At 48.0% G+C, this 18,530-nt stretch overlaps 1 protein-coding gene across 6 annotated transcripts in view; it reads right to left on the bottom strand.

Moving 5' to 3' along the window:
- SS18 (SS18 subunit of BAF chromatin remodeling complex) overlaps positions 1–18,530 on the bottom strand; it is a 390,130-nt gene that overhangs the window by 47,627 nt on the left and 323,973 nt on the right. The gene's annotated exons all lie outside the window — the stretch shown is intronic.

Genomic DNA, 18,530 nt, shown 5'->3' with positions numbered 1-18,530 from the left:
AACCATCCTTAAGGTACCAGCCTGGGAATATTAAAAGTAAAAAATGTGACTACACTAACATAAAATGCACTGAAAGTAAAGATAAATGCAACTGTGGATTAGAAGCAGGTCTAGAACTGTGATTATAAACTGCCAAACAAGATATGCACACTAATTGCTTCATTGAGTAGGTATTTGAAAAAGGTTATACGTTTCACATGCTAACTTGCTTGCTAGGTTCGAAGAACAAACGCAATTCCAGCAGCAGTTCTGAAATAATGTAATTAAATAATACTTTATACTATAATCCAAATTCACTGGTTTACATCTATGGACTTCAGAATACTGTCACCTAAGGTGAGCCCTGCTGGGATTCAAAGCAGGGATCCGTATGATTCCACAGAACCCTGCAGCTACTGCAGAACACAGGTTATCTTGCTAGGTCAAAGTCTTGTGCATGTCCTCAAATTCCGGCTCTGTACACACTGCCACACCACGGGTCTGAAGGAATAGGCATTAGGAACTAAAAAATATAGAACCAATCCATTTACAGACGGAGCAAAGGATGCTGCTCTTTCCAGGATCTGTCTCACAAAGCAAAAGCTAAGCAGGTGTTAGGCAGATGCATATGAACATTAACTTCTTAATGCCATCACTGCTCCAAAGGCTTAAAGGTGCTCTTCCTCATCCCTATTAGTTCCAAACCAAACACCAAAGTCAATGTCCTGGCCCATAAGTACACCGGAGTATGTTGACCACAAAAGTGAAGACTTATTGCTTATGTGAATCAAACAATATGCAATGTGAGCAAAAACTATAACAGCCCAGCTTTAAACAAAAACAGTGGCAAAGGAAATAGGTCTGGCCTTGGCAAGCTGGTGTGATTGTAATTTTTTATTTTACTGCAAGCATATGCTATAAATAAAAAAGAAAGCATTCTACAGCAACATCCTCTTCTACGCAGACAACATGCAACTTCTACTCTGCCTCTTGGATAAGACCCAGAAAACTAGAAACACGTTCACCGCCTGCAGACGGAAGTCCCTAAGTGCATGAAAGCCAACTGTTTAAGCTCAACATAGTCAAGACAGAAGTAGCGATCTTTGGCAAGAACACCTCAACATAGAACTCCAACTGGTGGCCGACTGATTCTGGACCCGCACCAAGAAACTAGAAATAATCGACAGCAAACTAGACATGACCATGCAAGTAAACGTTGTCACTGTATCCTGCTCCCTTACCCAGAAGATGGACTATACTTGAGAGGGTCAATTCATGTATCACCTGTTAAGTAAATGCCACAGGACACTATAGTTATTTTTTGTTTATTTCATGTTGATTTAATACACAAAATGTCTAACGTTGTTTCACAAAAGTAAAAGGCTGTTTGTTGTTCGATCTGATCATAATTGTGTATGCATATTGTAGGAAGTTGGCTTTGTATATACTATAACAAAATGATGTATAGTGTGCACAGAGTCCAGTGTAACCCCAAAGGTAGGCAGAGGGAAAAGTAGATAGCACATTAAGCTCTGTTTGTGGTAGTGTGGGTGAGCAGTAAGGCTTTATCAGAAGGTAGTGTTAAGCATCCGAAGTCCGTTTGCTAGAAGACCCGTTGCCTTTCCGGAGAGCTATTAAAACATTCTTGTTTTAGCTGTCCCTTTTAGGTTTTATCTTTCCTGTTGTGTTATGTTCTCCTTGTCTCTGCGCCGGGACGCTCCTTGGCTGGAGTAGCTGTTGCGCACAATAAATTAATATAACATAACATAACATAACATAACATTTGATGTACATACTCAGGCAAGAAATTATGTCACACACTCAAAAACTGAACTCAGACCAATTTGTTTGTATCAAAAGGAATATGCTACTTACCAGTATGCATCTGTTCTTGGCATGTAGGGCTGCTGACATTTATATCTATGCATAGATCGCCGCCTAGTGTTGGGTCCGGATGATTGCACATTGTTGTCCTGGAAGAGTCTTCGAAGTATCACGAGATAGGTGGCTCCTCCCCTGGACTACAGTGCGCATGGCCATCCCCATCATGCTCAGATTGTTTTTCCGCCATTGTGGCAGAGATGGAGGATGATACAGTAAGTGATGACCATGCTTGAGATTAAAACTGAGTGCTGCAGCTGCGACAGGCACCGGGGAGGAGGGTGGGCGATATAAATGTCAGCAGCCCTACATGCCAAGAACAGATGCATACTGGTAAGTAGCATATTCCGTTCGAGGCATGTGGGCTGCTGAATTTATATCTATGCATAGAATAAATAGTAGTACCCTCCTTAGCGGCGGTTGCCCGTGCCAGCTGCAGCAGTCTGAAAAAGAGTTCTTAGAACAGCTTGACCTACAGCAGCTTGCTGTTTTGAGTGTACATCCACGCAGTAGTGCTTGGTGAATGTGTGGATGGTGGTCCATGTGGCTGCTCTACATATATGTCCTCTAGAGGAATGTTACCTAGGAAAGCCATGGATGCCCCTAACTTGCGTGTGGAATGCGCTCTTGGGGGAACTGTTAAGGTGCGTTTAGCCTTTTGATAACAGATCTGTATGCACTTAACAATCCATCTGGCTATACCTGATTTTGAAATTGGGTTGCCCTTGTGCTGTGGAGAGAAGGCAACAAACAGTTGTATAGTTTTCCTGAAATCTTTAGTCCTGTCTATGTAATACAGGAGAGCCCTTTTAACATCTAGTGTGTGTAGTGCTCTGTCTGCTACTGAATCAGGATTTGGGAAGAATACTGGTAGTTCAATAGTTTGGTTAATGTGAAACTGTGACACCACCTTGGACATAAATGTAGGGTTGGTACGCAGCACGACCCTATTAGCATGAATTTGAATGAATGGCTCCTGAATAGTGAGTGCTTGCAGCTCACTAACCCGTCTGAGCGAAGTGATCGCCACCAGAAAAGCCACCTTCCAAGTGAGAAATTGAATCTCACAAGAGTGAAGAGGTTCAAATGGTGGACCCATGAGCCTGGTGAGGACTATGTTGAGGTTCCAGACAGGCGAAGGAGGGTGTCTTGGAGGAATGACTCTTTTGAGTCCCTCCATAAAAGCTTTAATGGCTGGCACTTTGAAAAGGGAGAGGTGCTGTCTATTTTGAAGATAAGCGGCCATTGCAGCTAAATGTATCCTGATGGAACTATACGCTAGATTGCGTTTGTATAGGTGCAGCAAGTAACATATGATGTTTTGCGTGAAAGCATCTAGTGGATTAATATCATTATTAGAACAATAGATGACAAAACGCTTCCATTTTGCCGCATAGCATGCCCTGGTGGTAGGTCTTCTAGCCTCCTTGATGATGTCCATACAGTCAGGGGGCAGGTTTAGGTAGCCAAACTCTATGACCTCAGGAGCCAGATTGCAAGGCTTAACTGTTGCGGATCTGGGTGCTGAATGTCTCCATGGCTCTGAGTGAGGAGCCTGGGTGTGAGTTTTAGTCGCTGGTGGGGCACCACTGAAAGTTCTAGGAACGTGATGTACCAGGCTTGCCTCGCCCACGTTGGAGCAACTAGGATGAGTGTCATGGAGTGCCGCCTTAGTTTGCGCGCCACCAGCGGTATGAGTGGTGCCGGAGGAAAAGCGTACGCAAATCTGTTTGACCAGTTCATCCATATCGCATTGCCCTGAGACTGTGGGTGTGGGAACCTGGCGGCGAAGGTGTGGCATTTTGCGTTTTCTGGTGTGGCGAAGAGGTCTATTTCTGGATGACCCCACTGCTGGAAATATGGTTGGAGCACTGAGGGATGCATCTCCCACTCGTGCATCTGATGGCTGTGTCTGCTGAGCAGGTCCGCCATCTGGTTGTACTTGCCTGGGAGGTGTTCCGCCATGAGGAACACGTTCCTCTGAATGGCCCACTTCCACATGCACTGTGCTAGGTGGGACAACTGCGGGGAGTGCGTCCATTCCTGCTTTTGAATGTAATACATTGCAGTCATGTTGTCCGTCCGGATAAGCACGACTTTGTTGCAGAGATGCACTTGAATGCCTTCAACGCCATGAAAATTGCCATCAATTCCAGGAGGTTGATGTGCAACCGTTTCTGCTGTGTGGTCCACAGTCCCTGCACAGTGTAATGGAGGACATGAGCTCCCCAGCCCTGGAGAGATGCGTCCGCTGTTAGCACCACCTGTGGTACAGGCTCCTGGAACGGTGGTCCCTTGCAAAGGTTTTGTGTGTCCACCAATGCAGAGAGTTGTATGCACGACCGGTCACCAACACTAGGTCTTTCATCTGTCCGTGAGCCTGGTTCCACTGGCGTGCTAAGCATTCCTGAAGCGGGCGCATGTGTAGGCTCGCGTGAGGGACTATAAAGATGCAGGAGGCCATCATGCCTATCAGTTGCATGAACACTTGCGCTGGGTGTGAGTGTTGTGGCCTGAATTTTTTAATAAGCACCTGCATGCTGTTGACTCTTGCTGAGTTTGGGCGCGCTGTGGCAGTGAGAGTGTTTATTTCCGCGCCTTGGTACTGTTGTACAGGGGCGGGTTGAAGATGAGACTTTGGGTAATTGAGTGAAAATCCTAGACTGTGTAGGAGGTGAATTGTGCGGACATGTGGCTGGCACACTGCTGGGCCGATTTTGCTTGGACAAGCCAGTTGTCTAGATACGGATAGACATGGATGTGTTGTCTCCGAAGATGCGCGGCCACTGTCGCCAAGCATCTGGTAAACACCCTGGGGGCAGTAGTGACCCCGAAAGGCAGGACCTTGAACTGGTAATGCTGGTTGTTGATGGTGAACCCGAGATATTTCCTGTGACTGGGGTGCATGGGAATGTGGAAATAGGCATCCTTCAGATGTAGGGTTGCTAGCAAATCCCCCTGACTGAGTAGCGGCAGAACTTGCTGTAAAGTGAGCATGTGAAAGTGTTCTGATAGGATGTAGTACAGTGAATACACCCCTGTACCCTGTTGTTCTTAAGGCACGTGTTCGATGGCCCCTTTTTGCAGCATGGAGATGACTTCTTGCTGCAATAAGTGCATGTGCTCTGCGGACATAGGACGGTGCCTTGGGGGTATGTTGGGGGGAGTGGAGGTTAATTCTAGACAATAGCCGTGTTGTATAAGTTGTCTCACCCACCTGTCCGTGGTAATGCTTTCCCAGACTGGCAGGAACTGCTGAAGCCTTCCCCCGACCGGTGTGGTATGGTCGGGGGGCAGTGACAAGACGTCACTGTTTGTTTGTGGCGGAGGATCTGGTATTATTATTTCCACGTCCCCTGCCTTTGGTGCTGTTTCCACGATATCCACCCCTATTGTTTTTGTTGTAGGTGGATTGTGTGCCTCCCCTGGTGTATTGGGCTTGTTGAGACGCTTGACCTCTAGAAGCTCCCCTGTTACCGGAGCGACGAAAGGAACTGCCCCATAACTGTTGAGACTGCAGAGCTCCCATGGATTTTGCAGTTTCAGTGTCTTTTTTTATCTTTTCTAGAGTGGTGTCTACCTCTGGACCAAACAGGAAGTCAGGGTTAACTGGCTGATTAAGTAGAGTAGTTTAGATTTCTGACTTGAAACCAGAGATGCGGAGCCAGGCATGCCTTCTGAGCATTACACTAGTGTTTATGGCCCTAGCCGCTGTCAGCTGCATCCAACGCACACTTAATGGACGCGTTGGAGATCAACTTCCCTTCCTATATAAGCATTTCTGCTCCCTCCTTATAAGCATCTGGCAGGTGTTGCAGGAGCTGCTCTAATGTGTCATAGTGGGCCCTGTCATATCTTGCTAACAGGGCCTGTGTATTGGAGATCCTCCAAATATTAGCTGCTTGTGCTGCTATACGCTTCCCAGAAGCTTCCAAGATCTTGGATTCTTTTTCCGGAGGAGGAGCATCACCAGTCGTTTGATTGTCCTTTTACGAGCATTAGCCACCACTAAGGAGTCCAAGGGAAGTTGGCCTCTGATATACGTAGGGTCCACTGGCGCAGGCCGGTATTTCCGTTCAATCCTGGGGTTCACCACCCTTGCTTTAGTGGGCTCTTTAAAAATGTCGCTAGCATGTTTGAGCACACCCTTGAGCATAGGCAGAGTCTTTACAGATCTTTCTGATGTTGAGAACGTATCAAAGAGAAAGTCTTCCTCCACAGGGTCAGCGTGCATGTCGACATCATGGTTAAGGGCTGCCCTTTCAATAAGTGCGTTAAACGCAGTAGTATCTTCAGTAGGTGAAGTTTTGACTGCATATGACTGAGTGTCAGGGGTGGTGTGTGGGTCATCAGGGTCAACAGTGGCAGCCCATGGCTGTGAATCGTCCTGATCTGTGTCAATGGGATAGTTAAATTGGTCCTCATTGTCCCCTTCCTCCACATCCTCAGTGACTGTTGTGGGTGAGTAGGTATATTCTTGTCCATACGGCTGTATGGGTTCAAAAAGGATAGGAGAGGTAGTAGAGTCTCTCTTTTTCTTTAGTGGTATCTTGTAAGGCTCCATAGGAGTCTCAGGCCTGATTTTCCGTTTGTAAACGGTGAGTCTGCCTGATTCGGAGTCGATGTATAATTTCGACTGTTCGTCGTAGGTCGGTGGCTGGAACTGAACGTCTTCGGGTCGAGGCTGGGTGGGTGCAGCTACTGATGGTGACTTGGATGAGTCTGTAGCCTTTGGGAGTTGGACAGCCTTAGGTCGTGCCGTCGGGGGCAGGCCGTATTTGATTGGCGCCGAAAGCATCGGTGATGGACCGACCTGCTTCGAAGACTTCGACTTCGATCCAACCGACTCCGACTGGTCAGTGTGCTTGAGGGTTATTGTCGACTCGATCCGTTGCTGTGTAGCAGGTACGCTTGTGGTCTTCGAGGAGGTTTGTTCCTTCGTGCTGAGGGTGGTTTTCGGCTCGAAGGCCTTGACTAGTTGCGGCTTCTGAATCTTCGGATCGACGGCTTTTTGGGCCTTGAATCCTTTGGAAGAGTCGCCATCTTTGGAGCCGGACGTCGACGTGAGCGTGACGTGTTTAACAGCAGACACAGGCTTTGTCGCTCCGATATCTGTGTTGACGCCCCCTGTCGACCCCGATGGGTTGAGCACATGTTTTGACTTGGAAGGTTCCGAAGTCTTCGAGCCGATGGTTGTTGTCAACACTTTCGGTTTCGATTTAGTGTCTTTATGTTTCGGTTTCGATTGTTCCACTGATTGTGGCCGTGCGACCGATGGCTCTTTGGAAATGTTCTTAGTCGGGCCTTGAAGCGGGACTAGAGAACGTGGATGAAGATCTTGGCTAAGGCCTTCCGGCGATGCCTCGACCTGAGCCGTGGATGAGTCTGTATGGGGCCCCGCTACTGCGGTTGGGCCTAGCTCCTCTCTTGAGTCGTCGTCGACGGCTCCGAGAGGTTGTGCGTCGTCTCCTACCTTGACGATGTCTTCATCATGGACGTAGAGTTCTCCCTCGTCCTCTTCGTAATTGGAGCCTTGCTCCGAAGCGGGATAAGAGTGCTGAGCCGGATCCTCCTCTCGTACACCCTCGTCGTCGTCACCCCCGAAGATGTTTTCTGGATCGGGTGCCGAGTCCCGCGCCGACTGTCGTGCAGCGCGTCGAAGACGAAGAGTTTTCTTCGATCTGAATTTCTAATAGGCCATGCAGCTGGCCTCGTCGTGGTCCGGTGAGAGACATTTATTGCACACCGGGTGCACATCGATGTGAGGGTATTTCGAGTTGCAAACGGGGCAACGCTTGAACGGACTTCGTTCCATCGTCGATCGTCGATGGGGCTTTGGCGTCGAAAGGCAATCTGTCTTCGACGACTTTGTTTGAAGAACTGGAAACAAGCGTAAGACACCGATCGAAAGGCAATACCGACGCCCCGAAGACCTTTTGGCCTTGAGAAAGAGTATTTATATATATTCCGAACTTGAGCTAAGAAAGTACATCCGAACCCAATGGCGGAAAAAAACAATCTGAGCATGGAGGGGATGCCCATGCGCACTGTAGTCCAGGGGAGGAGCCACCTATCTTGTGATACTTCGAAGACTCTTCCAGGACAACAATGTGCAATCATCCGGACCCAACACTAGGCGGCGATCTATGCATAGATATAAATTCAGCAGCCCACATGCCTCGAACATATTATTTAGTTATTTTTATTGCTAGAACCAAGCCAACACTTGTGCAGGTAAGTGAAATATTACTTTGCAAAATCTTATGCAGTGATTTGCAGTTAAATGCAGGTTAAAATGCAGTTGGTCGGGTTACAGTTAAATCAACCGTTCAAAATTACTTTTCAGTTACTTTACAGATTACTGTGCACATTACTTGTTAGATATGTTTAAAGTTGCTTTTGCTAATCAGTGTGATATGCCTAGATATCACAGAGACATTTAGTAGAAAAAAGGTAAGTAATTCACTTTTAGTACATTTGTAGTTTTTCAATGTTTCATACCAACCAACTCCACACTTAGAAGAATTTTCAAGGAAAAGCAGTTGATGCAATCCTATTGAAGGAAAGGTAGTTAACAGTTTGCAGGTAAATACCCATTTGTGGGAGTTGGTATTCTGGAGTTGGAACCAGGGTTCCCCCAGGGTCCAGAACGCACTCTCAGAATACCCTCAGAAGCACTAAGGCGGCCGGGTGCAGAGTGCTGAGGCCCAATGTTATCCAATGGGGCATCCGGTTGGTGGCTGCTCATGAGCAGGCCACACGGGTGTGGGAGCAAAGCTCCTGGTATTAGGCTCAGGACAAAGGGGGGATCCGAGTTAGCACCCAAAGTACACCCGCAGTGGGACAGGGGCGGCTGAGTGCAGGGAGCTATTTTGGCATCGGGTGCCCTGTTTTCAATGGGGATTCTCCTGTTGCCACAAACACTGCAGGGTCGGGGACAAAGATCTTCTGAAGGTAACCAGCGGTTGAAGAGGTAAGTTTGGGTGCTTGAGGATTCTGGGACACCGTCAGTTGGGCCACCCAAGGTCGTGGGACGTCGGGTGCAGGGATGTCTTTAGGCGTCGGGTTTTATTACCAGCTCCGGTTGCCGTCAGGTGGATCCTCCAGAAAGCAGCAGTAGGCATCAATTGGAGATTTGAGGCAGGTCGGAGATCACCAGATCTGAGGTGAGGTTCGCCGGGGAGACCTCCTCGTGTGCATCGGGTCAGAGTAGTGCAGACTCGTGGATTTGGCCATAGTCTGTGGGTGGGCAAATCCGGTGCTCACGGGAGACAAAGTCTTGGTTTTGGAAGGCAGGGCAGGACCTTCGGGTTCTTGAGGGCTGCTGGCTGCAGGACACACCGGGATTTTGCTGAAGCATGTTTGAGGTGCGAACAGGCCGATAGGGCTGGGACAAAAGGCAGTGGGCGTCCTCTTCTTAGTTCAGCATGGCTTCTTCGGTCCTCCTTCTTTTCTTCTGGTCGGTTCTTGTCTGAGGAGGCAAAGTTCAGGGTTGCCCCCAAGTACTAGATTTATGGGTGTCGCAGGAAAGTAAAGATCAGGACGATTTCAAAGGAGACGCACTCAGATATCTGGCTGACAGGAAGCAGCATGTGGATTTTTACCGTATGAGTGACAAAGTAGGGGGTCACCGGTATGCCACAGTCGGGCATCCAAACGGTTACATGTATATGAAATACAAGCAGTGTGGTGAATACTGACCCTCGCTCCGACGAAATTGCCAACATTCCAAAGGCAATGAAACATGTTGGCCCTCTACGGAGTTAGAAGGCAACACGGTGTCTTCTAAAGTGAGCAACCCCACGGCAAGGAATAAAGAGGTAAAGCCAGTGGTGGTATAGCTCGTTTTAAATTCCAAATAATATGGTCCAAAGTCACAGGTCCACCTTATTTTGGGTCAGTATGGAGTTGCACTAGGGAGATACTTATCTGTAGCACCAGCATATTTACTAGTGGTGCACAACTTTCTTTCACCATCACAATACTTTCTTTTCTCTCTTCTTTTTTTATTTTTTATGTGCCAGTGCTAATGATGAGAACCCGAGTCCATTGGTGAGAACCAACCAGCGGACTCCCATGGTGTTACTTCCATGAGGTACTCCACATCTTTTCTCACATTGTTTTCTCACATCTATGGTGATTTCTTTTTAGTCATACACTACACTACACAGTAGGATGTATGAAAAGGGAACAGAAAATTAAAATTGAACAGGGATTCATGACAAAGGACAGAGAGTATATATACTAACTGCCCAGGTAGCACGCCAAAGGGTGGGTGCTACAATAGACATTGAAATACACACAGAACTGTTAAAAAAACAGCATCAGGTCATACAGTTGTGTTGAACCAGTGAGTGGGGGCTGGACCTGACTGCTATAGAACCCCTGTAGCTCCTCGTTGAAGATAATAAAGTAAAGGTCTGGACCAATGGGTCCCTGCAGTGGGGTGGTTACACCCCCTATTATGCCACCCTCCAGTGGGAGGGGGGATATGCCACTCTATGGTTGGCTGGGTCCCCCATCTGCATGATGGCAGGGACACAATTGTGCTTCACCTAGCCTCCCTCACCTGAGGGGTGGGGTTGGCAAAGGTGGGCACACCTCACTTGATTTTCCCACCGATTCTCCCGCCCAAAGTGGAGGTCAGAATCGGTTGGGGGCAGTTGCTGGAAGCAGCAAATGGCTGGGGTAGCTCACAAAGGCGGCAAGCCTTTGAAGCTTCCTCTTCGTGGACCATGCCCATCATGGGGGAGGAGGCTTGGCACCTCGTCCCAGGATGTGGATTGTTTCAGACACCCAAGAGCAGCAGGCTCTCGAGCCAGGGGTCCAGAAACATGTCTGGTGGTGGCAGCTGGTGAATAGTCACTCAGCCAGGCCACTAGAGTTAGGTCGTTTTTCAGGGGGCATCTCTAAGATTCCCTCAGAGTGCATTTTTCATTAAATCACACACTGGCATAAGTGTGGGTTTAATGTGCTGAGAAGTTTTATACCAAACTTCCAAGTTTTCAGTAAAGCCATTATGGTGCTGTGGAGGTCGTACTAACAAACTCCCAGTACCATATACCCTTAATGGCATTACTGCACTTACAATGTCTAAGAATTGGCTTAGACACTTTTGGGGTACAGCTGACTATGCCAGGGCAGTGGGTTGTGCCATGTTGACTCTTCACTTTGTTCTGCACCAAAACACGGAGGAGGAGGAGATATATATATATATATGTATATGTAGATGTATGTATATATGAGTACATACACATACATACATACATATATATATATATATATATATATACATACATACATACAGACATACATACACACACACACACAGACACACACACACACACACAGGGCCTCTAAGGGTGGCACAAACAGTGCTGCAGCCCTTAGAGGCCTTCCCTGGCCACAGTGCCCTTGTACCTGTGGTACCATTTACAAGGGACTGACCTGTGGCCAAAGAGTGCCAAATGGGTTTTCTATCATTGTAGTTTAGGGAAAGAACATAGGCCATGGGTAGCTGGTAGGCAGGAACCCAGGGCACACTGAGTCAAAGTGCATCAACAGTTTGGCAAAAAGTGGGGGCAACCATGCAAAAAGAGGGCACTTTCTTACACAACACCCCCACCCCCCCCCAAACGAAAGAGGATGAGACTAACCTTTCCCTAGAGAGTCTACATTGTCTAAGTGGAAGAACCTGGAAAGTCCATCTGCATTGGCATGGGCAGTCCCAAGTCTATGTTCCACTATAAATTCAACTCCCGGTAGGGAGATGGACCACCTCAAAAGTTTAGGATTTTAGCCTTTCATTTGCATTAGCCATTTGAGAGATCTGTGGTCAGTTTGAACTAGGAAGTGAGTACCAAACAAGTACTGCTTGGTATAGTCTGGAGCCTTGAGAATTGGTGGCGCGTACATTGACACCCTGAAAGAGGCAAACGCCTTTTGACAGCTAACGGTCCAGTTTACATTGTTGGCCATCTTCTTGGAGGTGAGTTCTGCGAGTGGTGTCACAATGGACCCATATCCCTTCACAAAGCTCCTGTAGTAGCCAGTAAAGCCAAGGAATGCCCTGACTTGGGTCTGGGTTGTTGGAGCTACCCAGTCCAGGATGGCCTGGATCTTGGGATGTAAGGAATGCACTTTGCCTCCACCAACAAGGTGGCCCAAGTATACCCCTGTTCCCTGCCCTATCTGGCATTTGTATGCCTTGATAGTTAGGCCTGCAGTTTGTAAGGCTTTTAGAACCTTCACCAGGTGGTTCAGGTAATCCTGCCAGGTGTAGCTAAAGACTGCAATATCATCTAGATATGCTGCACTAAAGGTCTCCAAACCAGCAAGGTTTCCGTGCTCTCCATTCCACGGAGTCGGCTCTACTCTAGTCCACGGAGATGCTACGGAAGCATGTGGATGAGGGTCAAACTGCGGCACTGACTCTTTTAGATCTCAGTGCCGCATTTGACACTGTGGCACATCACACTCTGCTTCAGCGCCTGAGAGAGGGAGGAGTTGTTGGTAAAGCGTGGCAATGGATGAAGTCCTTTCTCCTTGGTCGCAGTTTCTGTGTGGAGCAGGGGCCCCATAGGTCCAGAGCTATCGCCCTGAACCAGGGAGTTCCCCACGGCTCCAGCCTCAGTCCCACTTTATTCAACCTCTATGTTGCCCCAGTGGCATCAATTGCGGAGAAACATGGGGTTGCTCTGATGACCTCTGCGGACGATACTCAGCTGGTTGTAGCTCTTTCACAGCCAGCTGAGCAGGCAGCTAGTCAGTTTACATCCTGCCTGCAAGACCTGGCTAATTGGATGTCAAACAACTGTCTCAGAATAAACGGAGACAAGACAGAGATGCTTGTCGTAGGCAAGTCTCCGTCTGTTTGGACATCCGCATGGTGGCCCCAGACTTTGGGCCCCTTACCCCAACCTAAAGATCAGGTCAAGAACTTGGGTATCTGGATGGACTCAAAACTATCTTTCGAGTATCACACTAGACGTGTAGCCGGTACCTGCTTTGGCATTCTCCGTTGTCTGAGAAAGACACTCGATCTGCTCCCAGTGTCAGCAAGGAGGGCCCTGGTCCATGCCCTGGTGACCTCCAGGCTGGACTATGGAATGCCTTATATTTGGGAGCTAACGTGAGATGCCTCCAACGATTGCAAGGTATCCAAAATGCTGCTGCACGCCTAGTACTGACGTTGCCAAAAAGATCTTCCTCCAAAAAGGCCTTGGGGACGCTTCATTGGCTACTAATTAAAGAGCGTATCCAGTTTAAGATCTTGTGTATAGGCCATCGGATCGCTCACGGTAAGGGCCCTAGCTTCCTGCGGAATTTGCTCACATTGTATAAACCAACTAGGCTCCTCCGGTCGGAGGGCACTGGGTTAATGTGTATCCCGAAGACCAGCAGGGCCAGGATGGGCGGTAGATCTTTCCGCCTCCTGGCAGCCCGGAGTTGGAACACTCTCCCTCTCAGACTCCGAACGGAGCCGTCCGAAAAAGTTTTACGCAAAGAACTCAAGACACACTTGTTCCCCAATTATTGAATTATATTTTTTCTCGAGCTGCACTAGGGATCATTCAGGCCACTAATAGCGCGGGGACACACTGGCTAGTGTAACCAGGCGCTCTATAAACTCAGTATTATTTAAGGACTTGATTCATCAACCTTTGGAAGGTGGGAGCAGTAAACTGATAGTGCCCATCAGGTTAGGAAAATGTGTTTTTTCCTTTTGCTCCTGGTGCCTTCCCAATCTGCCAGTACCCTGCAGTTAAGTCAAATGGACTAAGAAATTTGGCACCACCCAATTTATTATCAATTCGTCAGCTCTTTCGATAGGGTGAGTATCTGTCTTGGAGACAGAATTGAGCCCTCTATAGTCCACACAGAGCTTAATTTCTCTCTTTCCACCCTGTGGATGATGTTTGGGGACTAGAACCACTGGGCTGGTCCAAGGGCTATCAGACGGTTCAATAACCTCCAACTCCAGCATCTTGCTGACTTCAGCTCTGATGCTCTTCCTAACTTGATCAGACTGTTGATAGATCGTGTTTTTGACAGGTACATTGTCCCCAGTGTACACATCATGGGTACACCAGTTTGTCTGACCAGAGGTTAAGGAAAAGAGCTTATCATAATGCTGCAAGACTTGCTTGCAATCAGCCTGCTGTTGGGCAGAGAGGGTGTCTTAATAGACAACCCCATCGACTGACCCATCTTGTGGGGCTGTAAGAGAGGAAGTCAGGGAGAGGTTCACTCTCTGTCTCCTAATCCTCATCAGTCGCCATCAGCATGGTGATGTCAACCCTGTAATGAAAAAGCTTAAGGCAGTTCACATGGATCACCCTTTTGGGGGTCCTGCTTGTGCCCAGGGTCTACCAAGTAGATGACCTCACTGTTCTTCTCTAAGATGGGGCAAGGGTCACTCCATTTGCCCTGGAGAGCCCTTGGTGACACAGGCTCCAAAACCCATTCATTTTGCCCTGGATGGAACTGCACCAGTACAGCTTTTTGGTCATACCAGTGCTTCTGGAGCTCTTGGCTGGCCTCAAGATTTTTGGAAGCTTTTTCCATGTACTCTACCTTAGGCCTAGTACATAGTCGACAATACCTTGTTTGGGTTCTTGGAGAGGCTTTTCCCAACCCTCTTTACAAGACAGAGTGGTCCCCTAACATGATGGCCAAACAGAAGTTCAAAGGGGGGAAACCGTACTCCCTTCTGAGGCACCTCTCTGTAGGCGAAAAGCAAGCATGGTAAGGGAAAATCCATCTCCTTTTGAGCTTTTCAGGGAGCCCCATAATCATGACCTTCAATGTCTTGTTAAACCTTTCAACAAAACCATTGGTTTGTGGGTGATGGGGTGTAGTAAACTTGTAGAAAGAAAAAGTCCCACCTAGTATCTGCTATATAGCAGTGACTCTAGTGTAAGTCAAAGAACACTGTATCTCAGAAATTACAGGGTTATTATCCAAAAATTGGGCCACAGTGTAGGCGGTAGGTTTGAACACACATTATAAATGCACAAGGTACGTGAGAGGGAGTTCTATGTTAAAAAGACACATATATACATAAACAATTCTGTAAAAATGTGATCTTTTATTATTAAAACTTGAGGGAGACACCCTCTCTCTTTAGAAAGAAACACAATATACACTATTACAAAATAGATTTTTTTTAAATGTTAAAAAATACACAATTATATCATAGAAAAACCCGTCCTGTATAGGATTAAGGGGGAACTCCTTCTCTGTTTTATAATGTGTAGTAAACTTGTACTGCACTCCACACTCTTTCCATATGTTTTAGGTATGCAGACATGAAGTTTGTCCCTCTGTCTGAAACCGCCTCCTTAGGAAACCCAATCCTGGTTAAGACACCAATGAGGGCCTTGGCTACTGCAGGAGACAAGTAAAGTAAAGTCCACATTTGTAAAGCGCACAATCACCCGTAAGGGTCTCTAGGCGCTGGGGGCCGTCGGGAAGATTAAGCGAGCTATTGCCCAGTCACATGGTGCTGGGCTAACCTGCCGCCGGAGCCGGGGATCGAACCGTGGTCCCCAGATTCCAGCGTCAGTCGCCCTGGCCGCGGCGCCACACCTCTCCCCAAGGAGCTGTAGTAGTCATAAGGGGAATTGCCTCAGGATATCTGGTGCTGGTGGCATGATCCACTACCACCAGTATACATTTTTTTCTGATGCTGTGGGGGGTTCAAGTGGACCCACTATGTTCACACCTACCCTTTCAAAGGGAACCCCGACCACTGGTAGTGGAATTAGGGGGACCTTTGGAAGTCCACCTGTTTTGCCCCTGGCTTGACCGGTGACACAGGAGCTGACAAACTAATAGATCGCCATCTGGTGTTGGGCTCGGATGATTGCACTTGTATTTCTTCTGGAGAAGTCTTTGTCGTCATAGATGACTCCTCCTCTTGGTGTTAGTGCGCATGGGCATCGGCTCCATCCTTAGATTGTTTTTTTCCGCCATCAGGTTCGGATGAGGATCGAAGCGCTCCGGACCGACTTCGATAAAGAAGGTTATATTCGGCGCGTAACCCTTTCCAATTCGACGGTATTGTTATCGAACGCGACTTCACTTCCATACCGACGCGTTTCGAAGGACGACGACTACGAGAAACTCGGTTTCGTTGCCGGGCTCGAAGGCGGGGCGTCGGAAACTTTTTTCGGTTGTCTGACCGGGCTCGAGGGCGGGGTCGACACCGTGCGGGGTCTGTTCTTTGGTAAAGGGACGTCGTCACTCACGGTTTGTTGGACGTCGATTTCCTCGACGTCGGACTCGTCCACTTCAGACCCCGCCTCGCCGGCCTCTTCTTCCTCCTCTTCTGGGTGCTGGTCCTCGAACAGCTCCGGGATTGCTTGTGACTGCATTCTCGATACCTCGTGTCTTCGGGCTCGACGGTTTCTAATCGTCGATTTTGAAGAGAACGCTGCACAGGCCTCACAGTCCCTGGATTCGTGTTCAGGGGACAAGCAGAGGTTGCCCACCTCGTGTAGGTCCTTGTGTGGGAACTTAGCACCACACGTTGGACATTTTTTGAATGGAGTCCTTTCCATGGACCCCGGGCTGGACTACTTCGAGTTTCTCGTAGTCGTCGTCCTTCGAAACGCGTCGGTATGGAAGTGAAGTCGCGTTCGATAACAATACCGTCGAATTGGAAAGGGTTACGCGCCGAATATAACCTTCTTTATCGAAGTCGGTCCGGAGCGCTTCGATCCTCATCCGAACCCGGTGGCGGAAAAAAACAATCTAAGGATGGAGCCGATGCCCATGCGCACTAACACCAAGAGGAGGAGTCATCTATGACGACAAAGACTTCTCCAGAAGAAAAACAAGTGCAATCATCCGAGCCCAACACCAGATGGCGATCTATTCATAAATGTACCATCTGCAGCCCATATGCCTCGAACACTCCTTTACCTTCGGAGACATCTGGGGCAAGTAAAAGTGACTAACTATCCTTTTCCAAGGCTTGAATTGGCCAAGATGTCCAGCTAGGGGGATGTCATGAGCCAAAGTCAGAAAGAACTCCCTGTACTTCTAAGGCACTACCACTCTCCTATTGGCTCCAGGGTTGGGGTCTATGGCCTCAGTGTACAGTAGTCCCTCTTCCCAATAGGCTCCGTGGGTACCACTGACATCTCCCTTTTCATGTGCAGCAGCATGCTGCCTCAAGCTCAACCTGGTAAGGGTCAAGTTCCATGGGATCAGTTCCCTCTGGGGCTTCCACGTCCTCTCACTGCGGAGAGGGGTCCTGAGTTTATGGCTGTTCAGAAGCTTCTTACCTTTACTCTTGGAAGGTTGGGCCATTCTTTCAGGCTCCAACACTTTTTTTTCACCCTGCTTTTGGCTCTGTGCTCTAGTCTTGACACACACAATCTCAGGGATGTCCAGCATTGCTGCATGCGTTTTCAATTCTATCTCAGCCCATGATGAAGTCTCTATGAGGTCACTAGGTCAATTCCAAGCAGACTGGAAGCTTTGGAGCGATCACTGCCTGTTTCAGGCCAGTACCACCACCCCCTCCCCACGCGCAGCCCCCCAGTCTGTCACCATAGCCATGGCATGGTTAGTAGTAACACTGTCAGCGTTGGTGACTGAATAAGATTTCCCACTCAGGTATTACTCTGGGGAAACCAGTGTGTCTCTCACTATAGTGACACTGTATCCCTCAGGGCCTCTATTTTAAGTCCCATTGATCCAGAAGTATTGCAAATACTTCTTTAAGTTGGAAGGCCACACAGCTAAAGTGGCAAACTCAACTTCACCCTAAGTGACTAGAACTGCTTCAGTGTGAACACTGGTTTGCTCTGGGAACACTCTTGATCCCATCTGGAGAATGACTACACCAGTAGTAGCTGGAGGAGGACTAGGGGACGTCTTGCTAGGACAAGTAGCATCTCCAGTTAAGTGTCCCAACTTCTTACAATTGAAACACCAGGCCCTTAGGGGATCAACGTTCTTCCCTTTGTATCTACCAGTGGTCTGTGAAGAGTTTTGGGACCCCACCCCCCATTGCAGGTTTTTGCAGCCCTTTTGAAGTCTCCGGCTTTTTATCTTTGGGGTTCTCACCCCCTTTCCCAAGGGGAGGTTTTGTAACCCCTTTCTTTTGGTCGCCTCCAGTGGCTGTTTTGGTTACCCTAGTCTTGACCCAGTGGTATGCCTTCTTTCCCAATTCTTAGGGAGAAATTAGACCCAGGTCCACCAAATGTTGATGTAACGTTTCATTAACGTAATTACTCAAAATATGTTCCTTCATAAACAAATTGTAAAGTCCATTAAAATCATGCACATTATTGCCAGTTAACCATCCATCTAGTGTCTTAACTGAGTAGTCAACAAAGTCAATCCAAGACTGATTTTGGGTTTGGTAAGCCCCCTCAATATAATTTTTATATTCCTCAGTTGTGAGTCCAAAGCCCTAAATCAGAGTATTCTTCATTAGGTCACTAGACCGAGCATCTGCCCCTGTAAGGGTCAGAAGTCTGTCCCTGCAGTTGCCAGTGAACAGTTCCGAAAGGAGTACCCCACCAGTGTGACAAAGACAACAGTGGTCACAAGTTGACCATTTGAGAAACTAAAGCAAGAAGTTTTCTCTACGCAAAGTTCTAGTATTGATGGTATAGGGGGTATGCCTAGATACACATCACCTATTGATCCTA

Source organism: Lissotriton helveticus, chromosome 4_1, assembly GCF_964261635.1.
Source record: "Lissotriton helveticus chromosome 4_1, aLisHel1.1, whole genome shotgun sequence".
Classification (NCBI taxonomy): domain Eukaryota; kingdom Metazoa; phylum Chordata; class Amphibia; order Caudata; family Salamandridae; genus Lissotriton; species Lissotriton helveticus.
The sequence above is the reverse complement of the archived record's forward strand: the minus strand, read 5'-3'. Positions and strand labels throughout refer to the sequence as shown.